At 38.8% G+C, this 12,266-nt stretch overlaps 1 protein-coding gene across 1 annotated transcript in view; it reads left to right on the plus strand.

Annotated features, from left to right (window-relative positions):
- The first annotated feature begins 735 nt into the window (after positions 1–735).
- LOC124151631 (alpha-1,3-mannosyl-glycoprotein 2-beta-N-acetylglucosaminyltransferase-like) overlaps positions 736–12,266 on the plus strand; it is a 65,749-nt gene continuing 54,218 nt past the window's right edge. Inside the window, exon 1 of the mRNA XM_046524197.2 lies at positions 736–882. The gene's annotated coding sequence lies outside the window, so the exon portion shown is untranslated. The remainder of the gene's footprint in view (positions 883–12,266) is intronic.

Genomic DNA, 12,266 nt, shown 5'->3' on the forward strand with positions numbered 1-12,266 from the left:
AAAACAACTCCCCCCCCCCCCCCCCCCCTCCACAAAATCAACAACAAAAAAACACCTAAACAAACAAAAACAAACAAGCATAAAACAAAACAACAACGCCAAACAACAAATAAATCCCCAAAACAACAACGCCGAAACAAAACAGCAACACAAGCTAGATCTGTTTAAGAAAATGTGATACACATACCTAAACTGTATGTGTAATATCGTCTATACAACAAGATATCAATAAATTATCATTCATTTTGTTAGTGAATGTTAAATTAATACACTATGTACAGGAACATATTACTGGTACACGTTTTAAAATACGTTTCATACATAATCATCTTCTCAATAGTATTGTGAAAGGTCATTATGAAAATTCATAAATATTAGAAATATATGTATTCCAGCACTCGTTTACGTGTACACGTCAAGTGGCTTTCATCCAGTTTATTGACCGACAAACTTATTTTAGTCGACACGCCCCTACCCTGTCACACCCCTTTTTCGTGTAAACGAGGGAGAATAATTGTTAATAAATGTCAACTACAGAAAAGCAGAATTAACATGTTAATAAACTGTAGATATTGTTTTATGAGCTAAAGTATGTTGCTAATGTCATTATATAAAAATCCCCAAAGCGTAACATGCCCAAATATCCATGTCTTGTCGTTGATGTAACTGGGGTGAGACGTTTTCTTGCAATAACTGCTCCCTACCGGAAGTGCCCTCATCAAATGCCACATTTTCATCATGGCGGATGATAGTCGGTGTAACAGATAAACCAGACAATATTTTACTGTTTGCTCGATTTCCTGGGTATATTGAACATCCAGCCTCAGCCGTTTTGTCGACATTGCAACCCTCGACTGCACATTATTGACTTTTACAGTACAGGTAAGACAGTTTTTTCCTACTTTTAGTGAAAACATTCGCCGGATTTCATGTTCCAGCGAGCCTCCGTGACCCATGACCTAGACTTCAGTGAGTGTCATTATGAGTGCCTGTGTACACTGACAACACTGTACTGTGATACGTTGTATGTATATCCAACACGCTCTGTGGTCATATTTTTGTTGAAATAATTGTAGTGACGTTTGGACAACGGAAGACATCGATAGCTATGTTTATTCCCTTGAGGTAGGCCAAGAAGTAGTCTATTGCTGCACCAGTAGTGTAGAAATCTAATCGGCCTCAGTATTCACAGAATTATGAGAATGCACTTGGTTTATCATGTTTATAGTCCATATAATTATTGTCCCATTAAAATGTTTCAAGTGTTACAAATAAATGATCATATATTAAGAGGTGGTCATTTTGGCTCTATGGATACAACACCCACATATGCGGATACATTTTTTTTTAAAAGGGGGGGGGGGGGGGGGGGGGGGTGTGCACAATTAAGATCTATTTATTGTCTTTGGTGGTAATTTATACAGAAATAAAGATTTTTTTCGAAAAAAAGGGGGGGGGGGGGGGGGGGGGGGGCTGCACCCCCGACCCCCCCTCTGTATCCGCCCATGACCCATGAGTTACAGTTGCTAATCCCTACACAGGTTTTGGGTGATTGCTTTTAACTGTGTAGAACTCGTATTATCGTGTACCCCTCAAGGCTCACTTCATCATTCAAACAGTTGTGGGCCAATTGTGAACAGTAAAGAAATGTCATTCGGTGTGATATCTTCTTGCTGGATGTTCTTATTGATTAGTTGACTTGGAAAATGTAAACGGCAGCCTTCGAAATTCTTGCAGTCCGCTAGCCCGAGATTACTAAACTGCGCAAGTAAAAATCAAATGATGCTTGTCCTCATTGACTGGTTGCATTTGGGGGCTATAATTCTTAACCAGTTCTCAATACTTCAATTTTGTTACAAATTGGAACTGAAAAGAATTGACAGAAAATGTGGCATCTTTGTCTCAGTCAAGCAGGACTAGATACAATAAGGACGAGTGGCATTAGGTTTAATAAAAAAATTAAATATTAGGCTGAAAAGTTTGTTTCAGTCTTGATCATGTTGATCATGTTGATATTAATTAATAATTTTGAGATTAAAGTTTGTACACCAGGAGATGTGACCATGAGGGTGTGTCTTGTCCGGAGATGTCACTATGTGTGATGTGTGTGTGTGTGTATGTTTGTGTGTGTTTTATGTCCAGAAATGTGACTCCAATAAGTAATGAGGAAATGAGAGAAAATGCCAGTAAGTTATAAACATGATAATTATTATTTGATAATCTCATATTTTGAAAACCAATGCAAATTTGAAAAAGTTATTGAATTGTTAATATTTTCCATTGCATATTAACTAGACCAAATTATCATATTTACAGCAAGCCTTGTAAATGTTATGATTTGAATTACAGTACTCTATTGCTATGATCGTTCAATGATACTGATGCCTTTCTACCAGTTGAGTTTGAAATAAATAGCCTATCATAGTGAGCCGATATCATGCCTCTTTCATGTGCCAAGTTATATTGATTCCTGGCGATGTCTTGCCAATGCCCAGAATAAAATACCATTTAGCATGTTTAGATCAGAATTATTCTTTATCGAGGTCTGCTTCAACGAAGACAAGAGTTGGTGGTTTTTTTAGGCACAAAAGTGAAGGTTTCTCATCTGTCACAACCCACCAGTTTTTATCCATGTTAACTTGGTCACATGGTTTTACGTCCTGAGGTAAGAAATCAAAAACTGTTTAATTGTCCTCAAACACGAATAACACTAAAGGTCTACTTGTCGGGGATTAAATGGCTATTTGTCTGCCGTTTTATGGACATGGTGTATTTCATGTTTAAATTGCAATTTTGTGAGGATTTCATTCCTGTTAGAATAGTTCCAGAAATCTATGCTGCTCAGTGTATCTCATGGTGAGGCTTGGTGACTCAGAGCTACAGATAAGCAGACTAAAGCAGCATATTTCGATAAATTTAAAAATATCCCCCCACCCCCCAATTATAACAACTACTTTCAATTAACTTGCGTACAGAAACGCATGCATTAAATGAAAAACTCAGATTATAAACATGAAAAAAACAGCACGCGTAAACGCCCAATGAAGCTTTTTCAGCATGCATACAAAGGAGCTTATTTCCGAAACACAATTACAAGCTAATTTACTTTCCGAGTCAAGCCTATATATTTAGAACAGTTATCTTGGTTATCATGGTTATGTACATCTAAAACATTATTTCATTTTTTTAAATCTTAAAATGTTCACCCTTTTGGGGATATACCTCAAAAAGTGATGCATAGATGAGTGAAAAAGTATTGGTTACCCAATGAAAAATGTAATAACCCAATTAAAATAGAAACCCTAGAGTAAAAACTCAATTGCTCAAAAAGTTATCTAGAGCTCTGGTGACTTGGTTCGCTGTGTGTCGTCATACCCCGACAGCATGGCTTTTTGCCTGTGGTATTGGTCACAAGTTTGTCTGGCAGATATAACAGGTCACCGTCATATAGGTAGAATATTTCTGTGTGCTGCGTTAAACAACAAACATAAAGCAATATATGTCCGTTTTAGTTTTCTGAATTTACTTTTCGTTTTGCTATCACAACGATCACCCCTCTTTGCATTGTTTTTTTCAAAGAGGATGTTTTTAAAGAATCAGTATAATGATCGGTTTAGATCTGAGAATAAGAAGTATGAAATGAATTCTCAGTAACTTGGCATATGGTAGATTTCATGTATATCAACTTGTCATGAATTGGATACAGACAGGTAACATGAAATTTATGATGCAAATATGAATAAATAATGTTCCCGTAACCATGGTAACAACAATGTAATATGGTTATCTCTGTTGGTTAATCAATGTTCATGGCTCTCTGGCTTAATTGTGTGTTCTGTGTAGTGTAAATGCAATCTCAAACTGATTATATAACACAGTGATGCAGGTCTACATAACCATGATAACAGCTGTGCCTCCCCTCCCCTCCCATGGATAATATGTGATGCATCAATTTCAGCAAAATACTAATACTGTATTCGACGTAATAAGCGTCCCGCTCTAATAAGCGCCCACAGCGATATTTGCTAATGTATTGGCAAGTGAACAATCCCAATCAGCACCCCTTCCGATTGATCAGTGTACACAAGACTTATTTATTCGTGTATAATACGCACTCGTGTGTTATATCACCCTTATTTATGGGCAATTACATTCTTGAAAAATATATCTGTCATATGAAAACATTTCAGGCTGTTAGCATAAACCACGAAATTTACGATCTTTCAAATCAAAATATTATTCTTATAAGCGCCCCCTTTCTCTAATTTTGAGAGGGCCCTGGACGCTTATTATGTTGAATACGGTATGTTCAATGCAAAAAAATGATAACATAGATGTTCTTATCTGATGTATATTGATTCACTTTGCCTGGGACGGATAACTATAATTTATCAATTAACATGATTGAGTGAGTGAGTGTATTGGTTTTAATGCCGGTTTTAACAGTACTCCAGTTATGTCACGGCGTGTCAGCTTAATGTGGGAGGAAAGCCCGAAGTGATGCATGTCTCAGATGTTTACCATTTCAGTGAAACCCACGAGCAGTGATTTGGTGCTGTCAAACCTAGAAACATAATTGGGGCGAACTGGGATTCGAGCCCACGATCATAGGTTACTGGCGTGCCCAAGGGATGCAACTCTGCATAGCGAATCAAGGCGCCTCAGACGACTGGGTCACCTGTGCCCCCTAACATGATTGAGAAATAGAGAACATCCTGACCTTTAGCAATGTAGCTCAGGGGTAGAAATTAATTTGAAATGTTTTCTGACCTCGACATGCCCAATAGTGATGACAGGGATAAACATGTATTTGTTTACAGTCAGTTCCTGCTGCATTCAGTGGTATTCCGCGGTCCAAAAAGAATATGAAAATTCATTTTTTGTAAATTCTGCAACTAAATTTTTATCATTCTACACATAATTCAGCAGACGTTTTAGTTTAGTTTTCGTGAATTTCATAGTTTTGCACCTGTGTGACATGTGGCAGACATTTCTATGATACCTTTTCCACGGCAAGAATAGCTTATTGAAGTGAATCTGGAGATCACTAGTGTAAACCTACAGGCATGCATTGCAGCATGTTGCAGTAACTTCACTTCTAAACAAATAAATATCCGTTTACATTAAATAATTGTTCTTGTTATGGATTCCAAGTAAATCCTCTGTCCTTCCTGATATTAAATATTTTAATGTGTTTGACAATACTTTTGAAAACCGAGTCAGATGGCATCATTTCCTGCTGTATTTCGCGACCCAAAAAATACAAATTATGTGATCGATTTTTGTAAAATCTGCTACTAAATTTTGATAAATCTGCAAACTGTTAAGCTTGGTTTTCGTGAATTTCATAGTTTGCACCTGTGTGGCTTGTGGCTGGCATTTCAATGTTACCTTTTCCACGGCTATTTTCGGTAAGCAATAATACAAAAGTCAACTTCACTTCAAAAAGAAATATAAAATCAATGTGCATCAGTGTATCGTCCCATCACTATCAATTTCCATCTGTTTTCTCCAATCTAGTTTCAAGAGAATATTTATCACAGGTTTCATATTGTAAACAACGTCAACTATTTTCGAAGGCTTAAGATTCATCAATAAAATATAAAATAAATCCAGGAAATAGTAATGAATGTTGAACTTGTGGATCGGCATTGCTCATTTGTGATATCACTAGTCCTTGAAACGTCAGAGACCTGCATCACTTCTGGCTTTCCTCCCACAATAAGCTGACATGCCGAGATATAACTGGGATAATGTTAAAAGTGACGTTAAACCCAACTCACTCACTCACTGGTCCTTGACATTACACACTAGAATTATTTTCAAGCCCTGGTAAACATGGTAACAGCGTTGCTGCTGTTTGAATGTACGGTACTAATTGTAGTCATTTTGACAGGAGACAGTTGCTACGTGACTTCGTAATAAATTATGGGCGCCTATATAGAATATAGAAGGCTACCAAATTAGTCTCCAAAAAGAGTGGGGGACGGTCGGGTAGCCTAGTGGTTAAGGCTTTCGCTCGTCACGTTGAAGACCCGGGTTCGATTCCCGACATGGGTACAATGTGAGAAGACCATTTTTGGTGTCCCCTGCTGGATATTGCTGGAATATTGCTAAAAGCGGCGTAAAACCAAATTCACTCACTCACTCCAGAAAGGGCGGGTTGGATATGTGGATATGTTTGATGGGACTTAGATGGCGCTTGCCCTTTCTGCTGTTTGAGCTCTGTAGCTGTGGTGATGGAGATGCTGATTGAATGAGTACACATGCACTTACCTCCCTGGTTCCCGATTACAAATGAGATCATTGAGTACTTGTGGATATTACACCGATTAGGCTCTGCTGGGCGTTTACACGTTGGTAGTTCCCAGCATGCCTAGAGACACAAGTTGTAGGGATTTCATCTTGAGTGTAGGGCGTAATGACGTGATACGATACGATAATGAAGCAATGCTCTCCAGATATGGTCTGTGTGTACAGGTAGGCAGTAAAGAGGGGTGATTAATCCTGAGTTGTGTAAACTTGTGTGATTGCAGTCATTGTTGTTGCACATTCTGTCTGATTACAGTTGCTTGTTCTTATTTGATGACAGTTGATTGTGTTAATTATCTCTGTGTGATGCCAGTTGATTGTGTTGATTAACCCTGTGTGATGACAGTTGATTAACCCTGTGTGATGACAGTTGATTGTGTTGATTAACCCTGTGTGATGACAGTTGATTGTGTTGATTAACCCTGTGTGATGACAGTTGATTGTGTTGATTAACCCTGTGTGATGACCATGATGACAGTTGATTGTGTTGATTAACCCTGTGTGATGACAGTTGATTGTCTTGATTAACCCTGTGTGATAACAGTTGATTGTCTTGATTAACCCTGTGTGATAACAGTTGATTGTCTTGATTAACCCTGTGTCATGCAGTGTCGAAGGGGGTGGGGGATCATGGGTGGCCTGAGGCACTCAATGTAAAGTTGCGTCCCTAGGCATTCACCCTAATAATGATTCTAGGCTTGACATACCAGGTCCAGGCTCGTGGGTTTGACCAAAGTGGTGATGTCTCTAAACTCTGCATCACACTGACACTCTGTGATATGACAATTATGTTTGATTCATCACATATATATATGCATCGGTCACCCCTTTGGTCTAAGGGATAGAGCGTCTGCTCGGAGTGTACAAGGTCGGTGGTACAATCCCGGGGCATGTCTTAATAAAATACATAAAAGGACCATATTTGATGTTTTCCTGTCTGGCGCTCATGGGGTGTCCATGTTAAACTGCGGCATTAAGCATTAAGGGGCTGAAACAAGGACTGGTTCGGCTCGGAGTCAGTACACTGTGTCTGAGTGGGGTATCCATGTTAAACTGCGGCATGGTATCTCAGTGAGCTGATACTATACATCGGCATCAGTTTGGACAAGTACACACGCACACATGCACACACACAAACACACACACACACACACTGCTATATATATATAGTTGAAGTAATCTTGAACTCAATGTTAAACCCCATTTCACCCATGCATTATGATCATATTGTTCTGTTCTGAGTTCCATCCACAAAACATCCACAAAACATTTGTTTTGTGAAATACCCTCATCATCTTGTCTCAGTCTCCAGACAGTTCCATTGACCTATATGCACCTAGAATATTTCACTGTACCATTTTTATTGATTTTGTGGCTATTGTTGAAACAAAGACATTAAAAATTCCATATTGTTCGTGCTAGTATCGTGTTTCAGACTTCCAGTATATTCCTCTCAGACAAGTACATGTTTCTGAATTCGCTTGCTGGAGAAGGTTTTTTCTTCATTTCACCATGTAGCATCATAATGGTAATGAATGGCCCAGAATGGCCATTATTTGATTGGTCAGTGAAAAGCAGTCCCGAGCCGTCGATATCGCCTCGCATAGTTTGCTCAACCCTGCCTTTGTAAGCATCAATAAAGCACGGATCCCTTTCTCAAATAGTTGGCAATGCATTTACATATGAAAGCTATGGACTACTTTCACCCAGGGTTGATGGTATTACAGCCTGATTGCCAGCGCCACTTGAGACGCATCCTTGCAGGTTTTGTTGTAATAATGATGGGGATATAGCCCCTGTGATGTAATGGAATAGATGTGTTCAATGGTGCCCTTCTGCTTTCCATATTATGATACAGTTACATTCAAGACATGAATAGGGATCGTCTCAAAAGCAAATAATGCAATTTGCTCTTTGGAGAGTTTTATTTTGTGTTGTATCGATGTATTAAGTATTACTTTGAGCATGTTGAGTAATTTTGACCATGTATTATGTTTTATTTTCAAATTCTACTCTAATAAATTGTGATGAATATGATTGAGTATGTAAACAGGGAGGTTATCTGGTCATGCTTTTTCATACAAATGTGAGTGTTTACCATGTTGAATGAAAGGGATTCTGCCAACCCTAAAAGAAACATGAAATTAAAAAGTAAAGTTCCACCTGTGAAAAATTTAGTCCACAATTTCAATGCATAGCAATTCTGTGTAGAGGGTTTGCTGTCTGATAGTGGTCGGTCTTCCAGACCCGAGAGAATAAATTAGAAAAGGTGTCCAACCCAAGTGTAGAATGTTTTGGCAAGTCTAGATTGCCTCACCCTGATAGACTGACATCTAGTCTCTGAAATGAACATATCTTACAGAAAAAAAACAGTTGTTGAATTGTCTTAAAAATATAATACAAAGGAGCCCACAAACTGTCTTTATTTTCAGAGTAATCTAGACTTGCCAAACATTTTAGACTTGCATGGGCTAATTTGGATATTTTTGTTTCAGGGTCTGTATGACAGACTTTCAGCCTGAAATTAAAGATTGTTCTGGGCTCCATTGGATTGTATATTTGTATTTTGTAGATATATATCTTTATGAATAAGATAAATATTATTTATGACTTAATGTAAGGCACTTTATCATCCAAAACTGGCTCCCACAGGAGATATCACTTGGGTGAAATCAAGCGATATCTACACTGTAGATATAGCTGCAATGAAATTGAATCACAGTGCTTTGCAGACCATTGTGACTTCATTGGTTACCATGACATCACAATCAAATGACATCACTAATGGCTCTGCTACTGAAGCTGTTAGCAGTACTTTTACACTTAAGACACTGCTTATTACTGTCTACAAACTGAAAAAGTTGGAAGAATGATGTTGGATGATAAATAAAATCTCACCCTCGTGTCTTTGGATATCAAATATATCAACACTCGTTGATAAAAGTGGAAAAAATCCTCGGCAAGCCTCGGAGTTTTCCCACTTTTATCAACTCGTGTCGATATATTTGATATCAAAAGACACTCAGGTGAGATTCTCTATATATTGCCTGGGTGCCGTTGTTCAAAACAACCTAAGCGCTACGATTGTAGTAAGTCTATGTTAAGGTATGGGAGTTATGATCACCTTAGCGCTAAGATCGCTTTGAACAACGGCACCCTGGTCCACAATTTGCTAAGTAAAGCAGTCAAACCAGACAGTGAACACTATCAGGGAATGTAACAGCTGTCATCATTCTTACATCAATAAGCATAATAACCGTTTCATTAGGTTATTCTTTCTCATTGTATGTCACCAAGTGTTACCATATATTAATATTCACATAATGCCAAAAATATACAATAAATATCTGTGTTTTATTCAACATATTCAAGGTAGGTAGATGTTGGTGACAATGCAAGTCAGGTCCTGGCCAATCTCATTTAAATCAGATCTTAGTTCTCGCTACCGCTAAACAAAGATCTGAGGACATCCCATTACAGGTCACGTCAGAACGACCTTTTGCGAATTTTGACCGACCAATGAAATGACTGACAAGAACTTGACATTAGCCAATCAGAAGGCATCTTTCTCGAGCTTTACGACACTAGTTTCAAACTGGCGACTACGCTTCGAAACATATCTTGACGTATTCTCGATTAAATAAATTAAAACTGATAAGAAGAACATTCTGGAATGGCTAATAGATGGCCTAGATTGTATTGATATAATCATAAAAACTGTAACTGTCGTTCGGAATACCCCGTGTTAAATATTTCGTGGTTGCATGATTAGAAAACACATTCCGACTGTCACTTTCATGATCTGGTAAGTGACGCTCTGATTGGTTGGATGAAAGGTCCTTCTGCCGTGACCCTTAATGGGATGTCCTCAGATCTTTGTTTAGCGATAGCGAGAACTAAGATCTGGTTTTAATGAGATTGGATCAAGGCTTTTGTCTGCTCATGTCGACTGACCCTCATGTTATGCATGGAAAAACACTGTAACCGTCTTGACAACTCTGATTGATGATATAATCTTAAGCATGTTAAGCGACATGAAGGTGTAGCTCAATCATTTTATTACCGTCTTCGCTTGTGGTTTTGACACAGAGTTCCATCCATGGTACGACCCTGAATATGTAGAGGGCGTCATGGAAAATGATAACTACCAAACTCTTCGGAATAGGCCCGTATACAGCCTCAGACGTATCCAGGCCAACAAACCTGATCTTGTAGAGGGGGGAAGGGCCCTGAGCTGATGATGAGCCTAACCAGCCTGACTGCCAGTATCACCCAAACCCTCTTTGCTCATTTTTTATTTTAATCTGTACATAATAATTATAGTTGCACTTGCACTTGTAGAGCGGGTCTTCCACACAATTAGTTGCTCGTATCGTGTTTCAGTATATTTCTCTCAGACAAATACATGCCTCAGAATTCGTTTGTTGAGGTTTTTTCTTGATTTCACCATGTAGCAGCGTAATGGTAATGAGTGGCCCAGAATGGCCATTATTTGATTGGTCAGTGAAAAGCAGTCCCGAGCCTATTTCTATGATAATAGTTGCACTTTAAGCGGATCTTCCACATAATTAGTTTGCCCAGCACATTTAATCATGTGCACTGCCAGTGATCCCTTATCAGCAAGATTGCAAACTGCAACACTACAGGTGTGGGAGATTAGAGATTGGCCTACCTGAGCCATATGTTCCAAAGACACCCTCACTACCGCCCACACTAAGCACAAATTATTACTGCCAAATTCGAAGACAGCTGATGGCTTTTCAGTTCAGTTTAAAATAGGACCTGTGAAGATCTGGGGTAGAATAGATCTCCAGCAACCAATGCTTGCCGTAAAAGGCAACTATGCTTGTCGTAAAAGGCGACTGACGGGATCGGGTGTTCAGGCTCGCTGACTTGGTTCATGCATGTCATCTATCCCAATTGGGTGGATCGATGCTTATGACGTCAATCACTGGATTGTCTGGTCCAGACTCGATTATTTACAGACGCCGTCATATAGCTGGAATATTGCAGAGTGCGGCGTTAAACAACAAACAAGCAGTTAAGAATGGAGGTTTGTGCATCTACAGATATAATGAGTCATTGTGCTATTTGCCATCATGCTTCTTGAATACGGTTTGGACCCTTTGGAGATTCCGGGTTAGAATAGGTCCCCAGTGACCAAATGGATAGGATGGCCAGACTTGCAGGTGACTTGGTTGATGCATGTGATCGTACCTTGACGGCATAGGTCTTTGCTCATAACAACAACCACTGGATTGTCTTGCCCAGACTCGATGATCGACCCTTGGCTCAATTGCATCAGTTACAAGTCGGACAGAAGCTGAAAACAATAGATTACAATAAGTTACAAAATATGACAAACCAATCAGAATGCGTTTATGATTTCAAGTTCTTCGTCAAAGAATTCCTCTGAAATAATTTTTGATTTTACATATGTCTTGCATCTAAAAATATACCCAAGGCACAGTTAAATGTGTTCAATCATACCGTATAATTCTGCATGTCCAGATGTGCTTTAAATTGCATCTGAAATATATATAATATATGGGGAAATATATCATATGTGAACAATTACGCGATGAGTTGACTGTTCGACAATTATTTTAGGTTTGCCCGTTTGAGCTAAGACGGAACCCGGTCGCAAAAATGGCCATGAGAGGGGCACGAGTCGCTATTCGGCTTGTCCTGGAATAACACAAGTTGGTCACAAATGGTCGGCTCGGAGTCAGTATACCATGTCTGAGTGGGGTATTCATGTTAATCTGCGGCATAGTATATCAGTGTGCGAGCACATAAAACCAGCATTAGTCCAGACAAGGGCAATCAGCCACACACAAGATTAAACCTCATTTCACCTCACCTCAAACACTTTTCATTTTTTTAATTCAAGGATGATCTGTCTAATTCAATATGACAGATTCTATATATTTTATATATTTCATTTTTCTAGT

This window comes from Haliotis rufescens, unplaced genomic scaffold (assembly GCF_023055435.1).
Source record: "Haliotis rufescens isolate VD_foot unplaced genomic scaffold, xgHalRufe1.0.p SCAF_33, whole genome shotgun sequence".
Taxonomy (NCBI): domain Eukaryota; kingdom Metazoa; phylum Mollusca; class Gastropoda; order Lepetellida; family Haliotidae; genus Haliotis; species Haliotis rufescens.